We start from the raw sequence: 18954 nt of genomic DNA on the forward strand, positions 1-18954 counted from the left end.
AAGCTGTAATGATGTACTCACGCTTCTTGTTTTTGTTTGGTTTTCAGTTGCGCAAGCCTACGAGGCGGGGCAGACTATGCAGCCGACCCAACACCGGGCCAGCGGTCAGACATCACCGGCTGTGAAAAAGGAGGTGTGGGTCGTGGGCCACTCATACATGAGGCGTGCCGCGGACGTATTCAAGGCAAGTGACATGATTCACGTGGCTGGGGAATACGGGTACAGTGTGTCCTTCTACGGAAGAGGCGGTCTCTGTATTGACCAGTTTCAATCTTTATTCGAGGGCTTGCTAGGGCGGACGAGGTCACCGCCGTCTGTAGTCATAGTACATCTTGGGGGCAATGATTTGGTCACCACTGGTAGACGACTTCTTCTTGAGGCAATGCTTTCCACTGTAAGTTGGTTAGCGAGGAGAGTTCCAGGGTGCACAATTGCGTGGTCCCATATGATCCCACGAAAAGTGTGGCGGGGGGCCTTTTCTGTTTCTGCTTTGAATCATTCTGTAAGAAAAATTAATAACAAAATGAGTAGGTTGTTCCGTTCCAATACACTGCATTCTATTTCGCATGGTTGTATTAAGGATGACGGTATGTATTTGAGGGATGGTGTTCATTTGTCTCGGGTGGGGAATGAGTTACTCATAGGAGACTTCATAGCTTGGCTGAAGACGTTAAAACATGACCTTTAGGTAGGAGTGTTGTGGGGGGTCCGGATAGCCGGTCAACTATCCGGCCTGTGGCGGTAAGCTCATGATCGGTGAGCACTAATTGGAAGATCCCTATGAGTGGGCGTCACCCATTACGGATGGGAGCGCTCGGGGGAGGTGGCCATTGGCCCCTCAACGGGGAGGCGGTCCCTTCTAAGGATGGGTCGCCGAAAGGAAAGGAAAGGCGGTCAAGGCCCCTTCCTGGGTAGGAGGGGTTACAGCCCCCTCCTGGGGAATTTCCCGGGGCCAGGACGTCTGCGACGGCAGATGTGGTAAGTTGTGTGGGGTTTGGGGGGGGGTCTACGCTACCTTCTAGATACCTCACACGAGTCCTCGTACGACCTTTAAGTGGCATCGAGTTTTTTGGGGCCCCCGTCAAGTCAAGGGAAATTGGTAGTTGCACTTGAGGTACGCCTCTGTGCGGTCGCCCATCACAAGTGAGGGGGATATTTCTGGGTTAGGGATCTTGACACCGGTTACGACCTTGCCGTTGGCCCTTAAACGTTAGGATGTACAATTTCAAAATCTCAAGTAAATGTTTTGTAGGATGTTAGTTCGGCTAGGAGAACCTTTGTATTAGAGAATATGTTAAGGTTAGCCAAACATCGCAATGTGGTAATGAAATTGTACATGATATGAAACTGTTGATTTAATGTTTTAATTTTGTTTCATATTTTAATAAATACGGCCGGGAAGGGTCACTCCCTCCCGTCTTCCAAAAACTTCAGAACTGTTTCCGGTTTCCCATCCTTGGGGATCTGTGTTGAGAGGGGGTGGCGGGTATCTCAGCCATATGGAAAGGGGCGACCTTTCGGTCCCCCCGAACGTATGGCCGAGTACCACGATCCCCCCGGGAAGCCATCTTGGGCGGGAGGCGAGTCTCGGCTGGTATGCCCGAAGCGGTGTAGCCGGGGCGCGCCTTTTTCCCGCCCTAGAGTGGGTTGGCCTAGACACTGACGCGGCTGGCCACGCCCTTGGGGCTGGCAGGGGCGGGTTTACGCCCGCCCTGAAGACGGATAAAAGGAGCAACAAGCCAAGAAAGCATCCTCTTGTTCCTGTGCTCTGAAGCTGCACCTCCTCGCTGCACGTGAGCTCGAGACGGAACGAAGAGCCAATTTTGACCCACCCACCAGCCCCTGAGGACAGCAAGTTGTTTTGAATAAAGTTTGATGGATAAACTCTGATTTTCGTTTTCAGGTTGCGGTTATTATCGTGATGATTTTGAGTATGCAATAAAGAATGGTAAATTTGTGTTATGTTTTGCGTAATAAAGTAATTCTGCTTTGGTGTTCATCAGTACAGCATGCTTTTAATAAAGTTGTGTTTCTACTGTCTTTTCATAATTTAGTTATTTAGTAATTTAGTTAGCATTGTCGTATTTATTTTGGTCGGGCGGTAAGGTCATGATCGGTGAGCACTAATTGGAAGATCCCTATGAGTGGGCGTCACCCATTACGGATGGGAGCGCTCGGGGGAGGTGGCCATTGGCCCCTCAACGGGGAGGCGGTCCCTTCTAAGGATGGGTCGCCGAAAGGAAAGGAAAGGCGGTCAAGGCCCCTTCCTGGGTAGGAGGGGTTACAGCCCCCTCCTGGGGAATTTCCCGGGGCCAGGACGTCGGCGACGGCAGATGTGGTAAGTTGTGTGGGGTTTGAGGGGGGGTCTACGCTACCTTCTAGATACCTCACACGAGTCCTCGTACGACCTTTAAGTGGCATCGAGTTTTTTGGGGCCCCCGTCAAGTCAAGGGAAATTGGTAGTTGCACTTGAGGTACGCCTCTGTGCGGTCGCCCATCACAAGTGAGGGGGATATTTCTGGGTTAGGGATCTTGACACCGGTTACGACCTTGCCGTTGGCCCTTAAACTTTAGGATGTACAATTTCAAAATCTCAAGTAAATGTTTTGTAGGATGTTAGTTCGGCTAGGAGAACCTTTGTATTAGAGAATATGTTAAGGTTAGCCAAACATCGCAATGTGGTAATGAAATTGTACATGATATGAAACTGTTGATTTAATGTTTTAATTTTGTTTCATATTTTAATAAATACGGCCGGGAAGGGTCACTCCCTCCCGTCTTCCAAAAACTTCAGAACTGTTTCCGCTTTTCCCATCCTTGGGGATCTGTGTTGAGAGGGGGTGGCGGGTATCTCAGCCATATTGCACACCAGTTAAACGTAATGTGCCAAAAGTAAATGCCCAACTAGTAACTGATCAAGAGATTAGCCAGTTAATGTTAATTAATATGGAAGATAATTTTCATGTATCCTCTAATGCATAGTGATGTCTTCAGCTAATGCTAAAAAGGACCATCTGTGGAAACTGCAGAAATTATCGTTAGCATAAGCTGAATACATTTTGTTTGTGGCATCCATTTTAGTCAGCCATGTGCTCGCCATGTGCTTCTCCCGTCTTCACTGTTGCCTTCTCTTGTACTTCGCTTGAACCATGAACTATAATTAACTCCTTCAGTACCGAGCAAGAGCCTTGCGCATGCTCAGAAAGGCATGTAGCTGCCTGAATGCACCTGTATTAGTTTGTAAATGTCAGGCTGTTTTAACTGATGCAAACAGAAATGTCTCCCCTTCCACTTTGCTGACCAAGACATATTTGTATGCCCATGTTAGTCAATAACTATTCTTCTATGGCAGGTACCTCCCCCCAGTCTCATGCTGACAATGCAACACATGCATATCTAAGTCCCCTGGTTTCTGTACTCCTTGTACTATCGCATACAGTGCCCGAGGGTGCAGTATCAATGTAGTTGCACTCATGAGTGATTAATGAACATTGTTTTTATATTCCAGTCTCTGTGACAATCTCTTTCTTGTTGGTTTGAGGACCAGTGGTCTGATAAGGGTGAACCCCTGCAGCAGTGAACCCCTAAAAAGGCTTATTCTTTCACATCAGGCCTTACCTAGCATTGGCAAGTAGACAATAGGAGCATTATTATATTCTGATGATGCTGTTCTTTTATCTCAGACGCCAATTGGTCTGCAGAAAATCATCTCAAGCTTTGTATCCTATATGCCAAGTCTTGACCTTAACGTAAACATCTCCAAAACATTTACTTTAAAAAGTAGCAAGCCCAACGTTAAGTGTCATGACATCTTCATAAATAATAGCAAATTCGAATTCGCTAATCATCTCTCATATCTGGGAATTGTTTTTGAAAGAATGTGATCATGGGTCAAAGCCATTCATTCTAGAAAACTGTTATTTGCCAAAGCTATAGGAACCCTGATCAACTTTGCCAGGAAGGTGGGAAGGCGTCCCATTAATGACATGTTGACAATTTATAAAGCCAAATGCATTTCAATTGCAATGTATAAAGCTGACATTTGGGGCTATGCTAATGTAGAGCCCCTACAGCAGGTTGAGAACAAGTTTCGAATATATCCTTTAGACATTCGGAAGAGTACAGCCACGTACATTGTCACGCCGAATTGGGACGGACATACCTGTCCAACCCAATTAAAATCCAGCCGATTTTATTATGGCATAAGGTCTGGACCGGTACTGCAACCGGTCGCAATCGGCATGTAATAAATGACTGTCTGAACCTGCAACAGGCACATTGCATTACCTGGCTTGCATACGTCAAAAGTATTATGGGTGGTTTAAGCTGTCCAGAGTACTTTGTTAATCGTGCCAGCTTGACCACTCTCACAAGGAAGGAACTAAAGCTATTATGCGTTAACCATCTGGAGATGATTCGTTTTTCCTCTAATATTATAAAAACCATCCGCCAGAGCAAAGAAATTGCTCTTGACGTAACCGGGGATACAAACCTACCTATTAAAAACATCAGGAACCTATGAGGCTGCTATTGACTCGCCTTCGTTTAGGCAATTTTCACAACATGGTGACATTCTCCAAGGTAAATGACTGGTCATGCTCCCGATGCCCTTGTGACAATATACCTACACAGTCTACAATTCATATTATTTTTTTTGTAAGTATTATATTATAATTAGGAAAATATGTATTCTGCCTTTTTTAAAAGTGCTCAGACTGAGACAATGTTGTCCTGCTTTCATTAAGTTACAATTTCTAGATGATGATATTTTTATGGATCACGTAGCCAATTATTTGAAAGGGGTGGCTAGATACAGGAAAACCATGCAAGGCCCCTCCTCTTAAATGTTTATGATTTTTGTATATGAGTTGGTTATGTACTTCAATTAGCTTCTGTACTAAGTGTAACCAATGTTGTTTTTAATGTATTGTTAAATTGACTTAGATGAATTGAAGTATCTTTGTTTTTAATGTATTGTGCTTTTATGGTTTACGCTTTTTCAATCGAATCTTGAATCTTGAACTCTTTCCTCCTTTCACTTACCCACGCAATCTCTCATCCACAAACTTCCCCCTTCATGTATCTGCTCACACATTGATCGATTTACTAATTCACTAACACTTCCATTCATCCACTAACAGGCACATGCATCAAGGTAGGATTTTGTGAGTCCTTAATTGCGATAATTAAGGAATCGCAATTAAGGACTTGCAAAGCCTATGCATGTAGGAATCCCTGTAAAAATAGCGATTCCTACACATTCATTCCTATGGGCCTACAGGCCTATAGGAATGAATGGGAAATTGCATGCGCATATTGCGAGTACCAATAGGTCCTCGCAAATTACGCATGCAATTTCAGGGTGCAAGGGTGTCAAAAGGACACCCTGTTGCACCCCTGAAATTGATCTGTGCACATATGTTGCGCACACAAAAGTGCATTTTTGCAAATTACCATGAAGTTCAATTTCATCGTAATTTGCGCCCCCTATCAGCGAAATCGCTAATTGTTTTACTTTAATGCATTGCATTTAAGAAATCTCAATTTGCGATTTAAGTAATCGTAATTTAGCGATTACTTAAATTGCGATTTTTACATTTGGGATGATGCATCCCAAATGCAAAAATACTGGACGCAAAGGGGCAGATTCTGATAATCTGCCCGTTTGCAACTGGTTTTTCTTTTGATGCATGTGCCTGTTAATGTCTGGTCAACTTTTTTCTCGTCTCAACATCCACTCACTCACTCCTCCATCCACCTATTCACCCACCCTCCATCCACCTATTCACCCACTAACCTATCAAAACAATTACCCACACACGAGCTCACCCATCAATAAAGACTTTCACAAAACACTTACAGAATTAATGGCAGAAAATGTATCTGTGTTTGTGTGCACGTAAGATTCAACTTGAGGGAACAGAACTGGAAGGTAGGATGATGATGATAATGAGCCATATGTATCAACATCCTCATTTGTAATTCTCAAATAGCGATTTTTAAGAAATCGCTATTTGGGAATTGCAAAACGGGATGTATTAAAGAAATCACATTTTTTTTGCAAATTCTTAGTATTCCATAATTGTGATTAGCAAATTGCGAAATCACAATTAAGGAATACTTTCCCATTCATTTCTATGGGCCAGGAGGCCTATGGGAATGAATGGGAAGTCAGCACTAACCTCTTTCTCGAGGAAACTGGGGAAACCAGCTCCACCTGAACTCCTGACCATATACTATGCAAAATGCCATAATGTGGCCACCTATGGAGCCGGAATCTGGGGCCACGGACGTATCGACCAGCTACAGATCACTGAAAATGCTTTTTATAAAATACATTTTAGCCCTCCCTCAAAGTTCCCCGATACTAGCCTCACACCGGGAGCTCGGCATGGAATACATCATTGACACCATCCGATGCCAGCCTATCTTACTGTGGCATCGAATATGGTGCAACCCCGAATGTCACCTAAATCGCTCCCTCATTACTGACTGTTTAGCCCTGACAAACTGGCGAAAAATCCTGTGGCTAACCTACATGTGTAACTTTTTTAAAGACCTGGATCGCGAGTCCTACTTTAAAGAACCTCCCTCAGTGGAAGACATTTCCAGGAAACAGTTAAAGTTAATGTGTTTGGGCCATTTGAGGGATCTACGGAACCAGGCAGAGATCATTAAACCACTAAACGAAAAAATCTGTGCCCAACAGTCTGGAAAATGCATACAGCCCTATCTGACGTACTTTTTATCTAATCATGAAAAGTTTTTATTAACAAGAATACGCTTTAACATTTTTTTTCGTTTAGTTTCATTTCCGGAAACGCAAAACTGGTCGCGCAACTTGATGAACTGCCCCTGTGACGGAATCTCCCCACAATCCACGATCCACGTTGTCCTTTTTTGCAAATATTATAAAATACCAAGGAAAACGTGGATTATCCCGATTCTCAGAACCAGTGGATACAGACAATCCTATCCAGCATTTCTCCACTTGCAATCTCTAAAATCGTTACATGAAGCTAAACTCATAGTGACTTTCCTTAAAGCAGTCTTAACAATACGTCGCAATGTTTCTAGTTAAAACCAGAACTGTATAGAATTGTAAAACCTATTTTTCTACCTAAATGTCTTTTTTATTGTGACTTATTTTTTTCTTATTCATGTGTTTAAAATTCTTAGTATGTACTTTTTATGATTATTCAAACCGATAATCGAATAAAAGTTGATGAAACTGAAACTGAATGGGAAGTCATTCTAAGGGGCACATGCATCATCAGAAATTGGATTTGCAAACTGTGCGAATCGCTAAAGTAGCCCGTTTGCGAATGCAATTTCTGATTTTGGAATGCATCAATTTTATTTCAAAATAGGAATCGCAATTGGCTTTGCGATTCCTTATTAATTCGCAAATGCCAATGCGAGTATTTAAAGAATTGCAATTTTAAAGAATTCTTGAATTTTTTACGAATACTGGAATGCATGAAAATTCACTATTTGCGATTTTCTTAGAAATCGTAATTAGGAATGCCTAAAACTAGAAGAAGTGTGAGCAGGTGGTATTTTTTTTTTCTTGCAGAACATGTGCAAATGATTGGCCAACTATAATTGAGGTTCCACATTCCCTCAGGAACTCTTCCAGGATGGCAGCAGTCATTGTGCTAGCACGGAGGTGGCGTTTGAGAGCAGCAGGAAGGAGGAGAAGAATACTGAATGAAAGAATATTTAGATTGCGCATCACTTTGCTTGGGCAGACACAGGCAGACATATATGACAAGTATAGGCTTAATGCAGCCTCAATTTTAGAGATGATAGCAGAATTAGACCCCATATTGCATAGGGAAACCCGTAGGACTCAAGCCATACCCACCCATGAACAGGTGTTATGTTGTCTTCATCTTCTAGCCTCTGGGTCCTTTCAAGGTGTTATTGCTGTTGCGGGGGGGTTTCACAGAGTGCATTGTCTAGATTTTTTAATGACTTTCTCAATGCAATGCTCCATAGGATAAACCATCACATAAAGTTTACTACCACTTAGCAGGAGTTGCTTCAGACCAAATTAGACTTTTACAACTTGGCACATTTCCCACACGTAATATGATGTGTTGATGGAACACATGTTCCCATTTGTCCCCCTGCTGCAAATGAGTACATTTTTAGAAACAGGAAAAATTACCAATCATTAAATATTCAAGCACTCTGCAATACAAAAGGAATCATCACTGACTTAGTTGCCAGTTACCCAGGGAGTGCACATGACTCTTGCATTTTTAAACATAGTGCCATCCATGCTCGCCTGCTATCTGGAGAATTTGGAGATGGATATTTACTAGGTAATTGTAATTAATCAATGTGAAATGTATTTTACTATTGTGCTTTGGCATTGAACTGGTACTCATTTCCAACCTTTACCTTAAAACATAGGAGATAGTGCATACGGTGTGAGGTCATACATACTCACACCTTACTTGACTCCAACAACCCACAATGAACAGCAATATAACCATGCCCATATCTCAACTCGCAGTATCATAGAGAGGACTTTTGGGGTTATGAAGTCAAGGTTCAGAATACTGCATAAGACTGGAGGAGCACTGCAATATCGTCCGCATGTTTGCTGCAAAATAGTTGCAGCATGTGCTATCCTCCACAACCTAGCTAATAGGAGAGGCCTTGAACTTGATGAGGAGGATGTGCTACCAAATAATGACAACCAGCCTCAACAACCCCATGCAAGATTACATGGACCTGACGCAGCAGAAGGGAGGAGAAGAAGGGCAGAAATTACTCAGCATTATTTTTAAAATAAAGGTGAGAGCAATGTAATTTTCATTCAAAACGTTTACTTTATTTATTGTTCACATAAAAGGAAGAGCTTGGTACTCCAAAAACATTACTGCATGTAATTTGGAGAAAAACATAAACTGTTAGCAAACTTAAATCAGTCATGGTCCACTTTTAAACATTTTCAAAAATCATGAACATACTAACAAATTATTACAGGTAATCATTTCTTCCTTCCGCGCAAACCTAAAGCTTGGGTTTTCACTTTCTCTGAAATTATAGGTTTTCTGGTGTTTAGGTCTTGGCCTCTTGTGCTACGGCGTTCAGACAATTCTTTTGCTTTAATTTTGACACTGCTTCCATCACAATCAATGTTTAAACCCCCTTCAACAGATTTATTTAGGTTTTCTATAGGTTGCATCTCAATAGCAGCACTTTTCATAGACATCATACCTTCACAAAGCTCACCACAACATTGTCTAATGTCCTTCTGAATGGAAATTGTATATTTAATTAGTCATGCATTGCTGGTAGTTACTCTATTCAAAGCACTGGCATATGTGTGCATGTTCATCATTGTTCTCATGTGTCTATTGCAATTTGCAATCTTCTGACCTTCCATGCCATGACAAAGAGTCTCCAATGCATTTGCTATGCGGTCAAAATTGTCACATGACGCCTTTTATGCACCTTCAATCACTTTTGTTAATGTTGTCAAACTTTTACTCATTTTACTGATGTCTTCACTGATATGACTCAGTTTGCCCTTCATAATCCTCATATCCTTTCCTTGCAGACGCTGCACTTTTAATAACTTTAATTCAACATCACTTGCAAGGGCATTTTCTTCTATGGAGTTTCTTTGATTTGAAGACCTTGGCCTTCTTCTGAAGAATTTTAGGAGCTTTCTGCGACGACTTGACTGTTTATTTGAAGTGCCAATGATTCCTGCACTTTGCTGTTCAAGTTCTGGGACATTATGTTCTTCTTCAGTGTCTGAATTCAGAAGCTGACGCACTCTCTTTCTACCTTGCAATGTGTGCACAGTTGGTGAAGATGTCTCTGAGTTTTGTTCTAATGTGCTCTGTAAATCCATGTTGGTGTCTTCAAATTTTTTTTTTCAAATTCTGTATCAACATCTATAAATGATAAAGTGCAATTAGTATATAAATGTATTGAAATGACATGTTATGAGAAGCACTAAAATGCACATTTGTTGGGTAATAAACATGTAAAATGCATGCCTTTGAACTATCTCATTAGTGATGTGTTATTTTTTAGATTACAAAATGAAACTTTATGAAACATTGTACTAAACTTGTTTGAAAAACTACAAGTCCCATGATGCACTGATTCCTTCATGAAAATGCCTTTTAAACCACCATATGCCAAAACAAAGTGTAAAAAACTTTAGGGGAGTGAACATGAGCAGTAATAAAATGTTTAATTAAATCCTGCAACCTTATATACTCATACATAAAAAATATTGCAGACAATAATCTTACCTTGTGAAGTGCCAGCATGCTCAGAGGTGTCTATTTGAATCACTCCAATGATTGCTTCAGTCACAAGGGTCCCCTCAACCAAATCCTCCAGGGGGGTAGTTGGTCTGTCCCTGGGAGGGCCTCCACCAGTTCTGTTGGCACTTTTGATCCTTGTCGCTATCCTTTCTTTTGCGCGAGAGGGTAAGTCATACCATCGTTTTTGAAGGTTGGTGATATCTTGGTGGGCAACCCCCACAGCATTAACCTTTGCTTGTATGGCCAGCCACAGTTTTCTTTTGACTGCTTCTGGAACCTTCAATGACTGTTTCCCAAACAGCTGTTCCTGCCTCTGAGTAACCTCCTCTATTAAAATCTGCAACTCCTGCTCACTGAACCTAATCTTCCTTTTTCTGGCTTGAAGGTCTTGACTAGCACTTTCTGGCTCCATTTGTCCCTCTGCTGCACTCCAAAAACACTCCTCCTGGTGCAGCAAACAAAGTTCAACTGACCAACTGCCACTCTCTAGTTCAAACTAGGTTTCAGGTGTGCTTAATCAGTGTGTGTGATTCCTGGGTGTGTCCTCAGTCCAAAGCATGATTTTGCGAATTCGCAATTTTGCGTTTTTTTTTCGATTTCTTAAAATGCGAATTTGCAAAAAAATCGCAATTATATTGCGATTCGCAAAAAACAGCGATTTTTTCTGATTCTCAAAAAAATCACAAAAATTATGATGCCTGCCGTTTTGCGAATCGCAACTTGACACAAAATGACACAATGATGCATGTGCCCCTAAATTTGCTATTCGCCATTTGAGAATCGCAAATTGAGAAAAATTTCAAGGGTGCAAGGGTGTCATAAGGACACCCTAATGCACCCCTGAAATGAACATGTGTGCGCAGATGGCGCACATACATGCCCAAAGGGTATGTATGTGTGCCACATAGCACCTTTACAAATGCAAAAAAGTGCATTTGTGAAACGTGGGATAAACTTTAAAAAAAATGAAAATAAATAAAAGTAGAAATGCCTCATGCACAGATTTTGAAAGAAGTAAGCAAAAATTACCATTCATAAAATAAATAAAATCATGAAATAAAGGGAAAAATGAAAGGACTTCTTTTTATTCTGAGGTGCACATGTGAAACAGGAAATTGTTGTCACTAACAGTGAAATATCGTCACTAACAATGGTTGAAGTGGGCGCAGACCAGTTGCCCCATTCTGTAGAGACTAAGGGGGCCATTAGCAAATTGTGAATGGCATTTTAACAAACTATTTGATGTAGGGGGCTGACTGAAAGCCCCTATATGTATATACATTTTTTAGTATTTTTAGTATATTTTTTTGGGGGGGGGAGCTGGCAGGCGAGACAGATTTGAGCACTTTGATAGCACACACTGCACTCTGCGATATTTTGTAGGAGAAACACCTGTTACTATTGTTTCTATAGAACTAACGTGGTATGAAAATTGACCTTCTGCCCCCGGTGTCAGGGGACCGAGCATTGTTCAGGTGTATCAGGGGCATACTCCTCAACAGCAACTATATACAGGTAGACTTCACAGTTAACCACACAAAAATGTGCTTTCTCTGTGGCTCCCCGCCGCATTGGCTGCCTTTCCTCTGTAATTCTGCTTCTTCTGCTTCGCAAAGACTCCCTGCCATTTTAGCTCTTTCCCCTCCTCCACTAACATTGATCTGTAGTGCTGCCGTGTCACCAGGCCCTAGGCCGCAGTACTTACACTATCTTTAATTCTCATAGTCTAATACGTTCGGTAGTAAACAATTATTTACATCGACTCTGGGAAATGTGTGTTCCCACCTAGGGCGTCAAGTGGGATGAAAAAAACTGGGGGGTCTCTCAAAGGGGCGTGGCCAATGTAAATAAGGGCAGGCTTAAAAACACATAAGCTGAAAATCTGTGTTTAGCATGATGTGTCGCCCGACTTGTATTTTGCTGTTTCTGTCTTTACAGCCATATATTATATACAAAAGAAACATCATACCTACAACAAGTGAGAAATATTGGCTCAGTCAATGGTTGTTAGGTGCTTAAGATAAAGAAGCAGCCACTATGCTTGTATATAATATTGAAAAAGCTTCCTCTTAACACCATCATGACACCACAACAATGTTGCTGCTCCTGAGTTTCAAAAAGAGAAGGGAAATCCAGATAAAAAATGTCTCTCTTTAAAGGATTTCCCTTGCCCTACAACGCTCACCTGGCATGACGTCATGCCGTAACTTCTCCATTACTGATAAGTGAGCATTGTGAGCAGGGCACATCGATGTGCCTGCTGTCACTGCAGTCTGAAAAAAAACAGACCGACTGTGCCAGGGTTTTGAGGTCCCCTTTAAACAAGCATTTGCAATGCAATAGGTCTCGTATTTACGTGAGCTTGAGCTACTGACATTGTAAAGGACAATGCTTTTTATTTATGTTTTACAAAAATGCCAATAGCTCCCAATTCAATTAGAATTTATTATGATTTAGAATTCCAAAGAATTCCACATAAAGTACATAAATAAAACATCATTCATTACATACAGAAATGCAAAGTAAGAATACAAGTACAATTTTATACTAAAAAACAACAATTAAAAAAGAGGACATTTTCCTACAGTAGACTAGACTAGACAGTGGGCTAAGTCATATCAATGCAAAAGATCTTTTTTCAGTTAAAACAAAATATGGACTGTTAGGAGAACCTATTTTTAAAAAAGTACACAGAAGAGTTAATCACAATCATAATTGGGTCTAAGGGAAAGGGAAAAGGAAAAAGCACTGCCCCCTCATACAAAGTGCTGGTGCTCTAGGCAATGCAGGTGCTCTAGGCAATTTCCGGAGGGGTGCCTACCAAAAGCTCCCCTACAAAAAGTGCAAGTGCATTGTGCAATCTTTTCGGGCAAATGCCTCCCTCCCTCCCCTAGCAACAGTAAATTTGATTTAACATTGAGAAATTATAAGTACTCGAGTCACATAAATGAACAACTTTCCATTAAAACACACTATAGGCCGTCAAGAGTACCTGATTTTAAAAGGGTACACAGAAGAAACAATGCCAGGTGTAATCCGAATTTAGGAAAAGGGGAAAAGCACTATATTGACATAGAAAAGTGCAAATGCTCTGTGCAAAATTTGGAGGAGTTATTACCAACTCTCCCCTAGCAGCTATACAAACATTTTAACCCCAGAGTATTAAAAACAGCTATTTACATATCATACAAAAAGTGCAAGTGCTCAGTGCAATTTCAATTAACAGATATAGCAGCAGTATAGATGAGTTACCATTTAGCTATTTCAAACTTTCAAATCACTTAAAAATATTTCAATCCTAATAAACATTTAAAAATTCTTTAAAGAACCGAAAAATTTTAGAACCGAAAGACAGAGGGGACAGAAGACAATTACGGGCCTATTCAGCTGTTGAGATGTTAGCTAAAACTCGCGTAATTGCGAGACCTATTGCATTGCAAATACTTGTTTAAAGCGCTGAAGAGTCTGTAGGTCACTTAGCAGCAGTCTTTAAAGGGAAAAGAGCCAGTTGTTAAGAGTAGTTTTAACCAACCCTGTTGGCACCTAGGCCACACAGTTGAATTGAACTGGATCCGACTCACGCTGTCATCCTTCCAGGTCTATAAAATGTGTACTTTCGAGATGGATAATAATAAACACCTGATATTTACAGTGCTAAAAGTGAGCAAAAATGTGCTGCAAGTGTTGTATAAATAAAACCGTATATGAGCCATAGAACGGGCGCACTATTAAAAATGTACACATGCAAAGGCTCCTTTCTTTGGAGTGTGCATTCACGGTTGTGATTCACTAAACAAGGGTTTGCGTTTAGAGCCACCACCATATGTATAGTACATTTCCGAGTTTCTCTATAGGCCAATCCGATGTTGCCAGTTTCTCACCAGTGCAGCTGTCAATGGTGCAATGGCATCCGGCCCCACCTGACAAGGTAGTAATATACAGGGCCCATGACCCCCTTTGTACGCCATTGTTTCTTAGAGGTGCTTAGCAGAACGCAACAAGGTGCTTTTCCGGGAATAATCCCTTTGTGGAACAGCATCCTGGCTGGGTTTTTGCCCACGGGGTTAGGGAGCCCCGAGCACTCATCCGTGCCTTTTGTGATCCTCATGTCCTGGAAACAAGGGCTTGTGTGTTTAATACACTCCGCCACTGCCAGTTACCAGCGGTTCAGTGCCCCCTTGGTCGCCACACCACAAACGGAACACAGTGTGTTCCGAAGGCAGGGGCTTGTCCAGACTGAGAAGGGAGGGGGCATTGAAACTACAAAGATGTGTTTATCCCGCACAAATCCGGGCTGATATTCTTTACAGAGCCTAAAACAAATCCTACACACACTTCAAGAGCAGGTTAGCTTGTACCTGTGTCCCATACAGACCCAATTCAATAGCTCTACATAAACGGATATATTTCACAGCAAAAACCTACTTTTCTTAGCCTTTGACACGTACTTTACCAAGAACCGGCATGTTCATAAATAAATAAATATGTGCAGCCGCATTATGGAGCAAGCTGCCACGCTGCCTACCAAATAAAAGCTGTCATCAATGCGCGAATGCAGCCGCGTTATTGCAAAGGCCGAATGTAAAAAACAAAAGTGCTCACAGACCTAATTGAAGGAGACCGTTTCACGCCACCAGCACAAGATTCCAGTCCGGATGGGCTGGCTGAGAAGGAGACAGGGCCTTCACCAATATTAATAATAATAATACAGCCATTTGTAAAGCGCGAACAACTTTCTCCAGAGAGGTGTCCCGGTGCTATAGCAACAGGTGGCACGCAAGAGCCAAGCAACGACCGAGAATCCCGGGAAATTAATCTATGTAAAAAGCCATGTTTTTGCTGATTTCCTGAAATATGTTTCAGAGGCAATCTGGCGCAAGGCATTTGGCCAGGTATTCCATAGCATTGACGCAACGAGCATGAAAGATCTGCCACCCATCTGAGCTTTCTTAACTTGTGGGGTGCAAGACAGGTTCTGAGAGTTAGACCTCAGTGAGCGAGTTTGGTTGTAGGCGCCTAGCCTCTGTTTCAAATAGCTAGGGCATGTGCTATGCATTGACCGAAAAGCTAAAGTTAATGCCTTAAATTTGATTTTATTGGCTATCGGCAGCCAATGTTGTTCCTTTATGTGCGGAGAGATATGATGCCGAAGTGGAACCCATCTGATCAATCCCCCAGCCGCACTTTGAACCATTTGAGGGTTCTTAACAAGGTAAGCCCACATAGAGGCCGTTCGCGTAGTCCAGGCGAAAAGTCACTGTATAATGGACTATGACCCGGCGGCAGTTCTCTGGCAGCAGATGTAAACATTTTTGTAAATTTCTCAATCTGCTGAAGCAGGCAGCTGTCACCTGTTGTTTTGGGGCCGAAAAGGATAAGTCGACATCTCACTTTACTCCCAAACTTTTGGCAATACCAACTGGAGTGGGTGGTGAACCCATTCCCATCGGCTACCTAAGGTCTGCAGCAGGGGCTGGCTTTTGTCAAAAAACATCACTTCTGTCTTTTTGGCGTTAAGTTTAAGTTTGTTGTTGTACATCCAATGAACTATGTCTTTTAAACAGCCCTTATAAAAGAGCCTTCCAACTGATCATTGAAAGGAAATACCAGCTGGGTGTCGTCGGCGTAGGAAATTGACTTTACACCAGAGCTGGATATCAGAGAGAATCATGGGGCCAAATAGATGTTGAACAACAACGGGCTTAGGTACGACCCCTGTGGCGAGTCCTAAAAACTGCCTGTGTTGAGGTTCTGTAATTCTCGAGTCTGACTCCATTTTGTTCTGTGCCACTATTTTGTGTTGCCCTCACGTAGGCCTGTGAAGGTAGCCTGGCGAACAAAGTGGCCTGGCCTTCTTAGTTCATGAACACAATAACTAGGTTTCTTTTTGACTCTGAAATGAACTGTAAGAAACTGGCCTCTTCACCTGAAACTGACCTCACAAAGCAAATTTCCCTGATCGATCTTTGTCTGAGATTGCCAATCAATGTTCAGGACATCGTTAACTTTTAGTTTCCTTGCACATGCCTTATCTTGTTCAGCATATGTTACTGTTTCTTTTTTATGTTTCTTCATTACATGGGTTATGCTTTCAATTATAGGTTTGTCCGGCTTGTGGAGATTGAATTTGGGACATTCCTAATAATTAACTTTTGGGTTGGGATACTGTAAATTGAGGTTTTGTTATGTGATACTCTGTTTGAAAATGTACCTTATTGGATAGAATTTTGTGCAGTGGGTGTACATTTATAATGTGAATATTGGGTATAAAAGGAGACGTCTTGCCTTAGTAAAATGAGCAGTCTCCTGAGAATTTACACCGTGATGTATTTCTAGGATCACTGTTACTAGCTGCAGCTAATAAACTTGGTCTCTGATGCCATCCAGAAGTATTCTGTGTCTCTGTATACCAAGACAAGTGAACTCGAAGATCTTAGGCGTGCCCCTGACGCTGCTGGGTTAAACCCCGGTTCTTCAACTGGCGCCCTATGCGGGGCGACTTCAGCGGTACTGGTCCAAGCCCGAAGATTGTGAGGTGCCCTGTGAGGAAATTCTGGAGGACGGCCGCCACTTTATCGACCCCTGCATGTCGACGTGGACCAAAGGTTTTTTTTCTGCGAGGCTTCCCCTTTCAGACGGCTGCGAAGGACTGCTGCCCTGACTGTCGCCCTGTCTTGGACACTCTTGTGATGATTTGTAAGGCGAGAGGTTAGACGGTCTTCTGGTAGCGTGACAGACATTTTGGTTAAGTATAAGTGGGTCACTCCCACAACTTTGTTTTGTTTCTTGGTTTTGATTCGGCCACTGCAATAGTCGAAGCCGAGGGGTTCGTATATTTGCGAGTGTATCTTTTTTGATAACCCCTTGAAGTTTGAAGCAAGACTAGTGAGCTAAAAGATGCCTGGTTTTAGCAAATTTAGGAAATGGTTTTGTTGTAGTTGTAATAGGGATTCTCGATTGAAGGACTCGTGTCCGATACCTCAGGTTGGAACTCCAACTTATGAGCTCTATTCAAAGCATGATGTAGGTCCCATTACCTTTAATGAAGTATGCGTCTGATATACAAGGAAAGATGGTGTTTTACGATGGCCCCAACATGGTAGTTTTGAATGAGATGTTTTAGATAACCTAGAAGTTGCGCTATTTAAGAAGAAAGCCCGGCCGGCGATGTTTGACTCTTTCCGCCTTTGGCGTAAGGAAGCCAAACAGCGAGAAATTAAGCAAGCTAAGAGAAATAGGAAGGAAAGGAATATATCAGTAATGAAATCTGCTAGGCAATTTAAGGAAGATGAAGAAGATCGTGCGATTGAAGTGTCAGATAGACAACATTGCATGGCCATTGACAAATGTTACCCGGCTTTGCCACCCCCCCTTTCAAATGTGACTGAGGACCCTGAAAAGGATCCTTTGATGTCACATTTACTGAGATTACCACCCCCTTATGTGCAGGGGGCTACTGCACCTCGGTTACCTCCAGTTGTTGCACCCCTTGTTGTCGTTCAACCCCCTGTTGTTGTTCAGCCACCCGTTGCTTCAGAGGTGGTTCTTCCTCCCCCGGCCCAGCCCCCTCCAGGGCCGCCAGCCTTGCCACCAGCCTTGCCTCAAACTCCTTTGCCTTACACTCCTTTATCTTCGACTTTTTTTATTTCTGTTCCTACATCTCTGTCGCCTCAAAACACTTTGTCTCCTGTCCTCATGTCAACCTCTTCTCCTTCTGCTCGGCAACGAATGACTGAGACTGTCACTAGTCTTTTGTCTCCTTTCTTTGGGTCACTGAATATGACCCCTGTTTCTGAATGTAAGCAGAGACGTAGTCAGCTCCCTGGTCCCGAAGAGTGGGCAGTGTTAGATCTCCTTGCTCGTAGATGGGTTTCGAATACCTCCAAGTACAGTCCACAAGTGGTTATGGATATCTTCCTACAGTGGGAGGCACCAAAACAAAGGTATGTTTTTGATGTCATGTGTACCTTCCTTCGTCAGGAGTGGGAAGATAATGAGTTGGGTTCAATTCCACTGGAATTGCTTAATGTTCAGTATGAATTTGCTAAAGGGACGATAGTGGGTTCCGATTTTGAGGAAGCGGTAGAGACACTAATCATTTTTTTGGTCTAGACTTCCACCTCAGTCATTGTTCGAACCTGACCCTTTTGTTAGGAGAAAAGTGAAGCAGTATCCTATGAGAGAGGTTCCCCCGGTATGGAGAGAGGCAGTTGTGGCTGATGCCGCTCATGGTATTGCGGCTGCACCGGCTCATTTTCAGCGGGTGTGAGTGCATGTCCCTTGGAAGAGAGCTGTGGTCCTGGCTCTTAAGCAGACCTTGCCTGACCCCCGTAAAAATCCTGCTGGTTATTACAAGGAGTTGTCTCAGACAGTTGATGCGTGTGTTATGAATTTAGCTGACATAGATATGTTGATGGGTAATGTAGTTCCTTAACCCTTGTGGGCGAAGATCCGTCACGAGGATCACGCGCCAGAGTTAGGAGATACGTGGGTTAATATTACTGCTGCAGATGGTCGGCAGGTAGGAGGTGCCAAACCTGAACCCTTAGTTACAGAACTACCTGGTAGGATTATTAAATTAATGAAAACTATGATGCCTCCTCTGCGGGTGAATTGGGACAAGTTAGCAGCATGCAAACAAAAGAAAGACGAG

The sequence above is a fragment of the Lissotriton vulgaris genome, chromosome 2_1 (assembly GCF_964263255.1).
Source record: "Lissotriton vulgaris chromosome 2_1, aLisVul1.2, whole genome shotgun sequence".
Lineage (NCBI taxonomy): Eukaryota > Metazoa > Chordata > Amphibia > Caudata > Salamandridae > Lissotriton > Lissotriton vulgaris.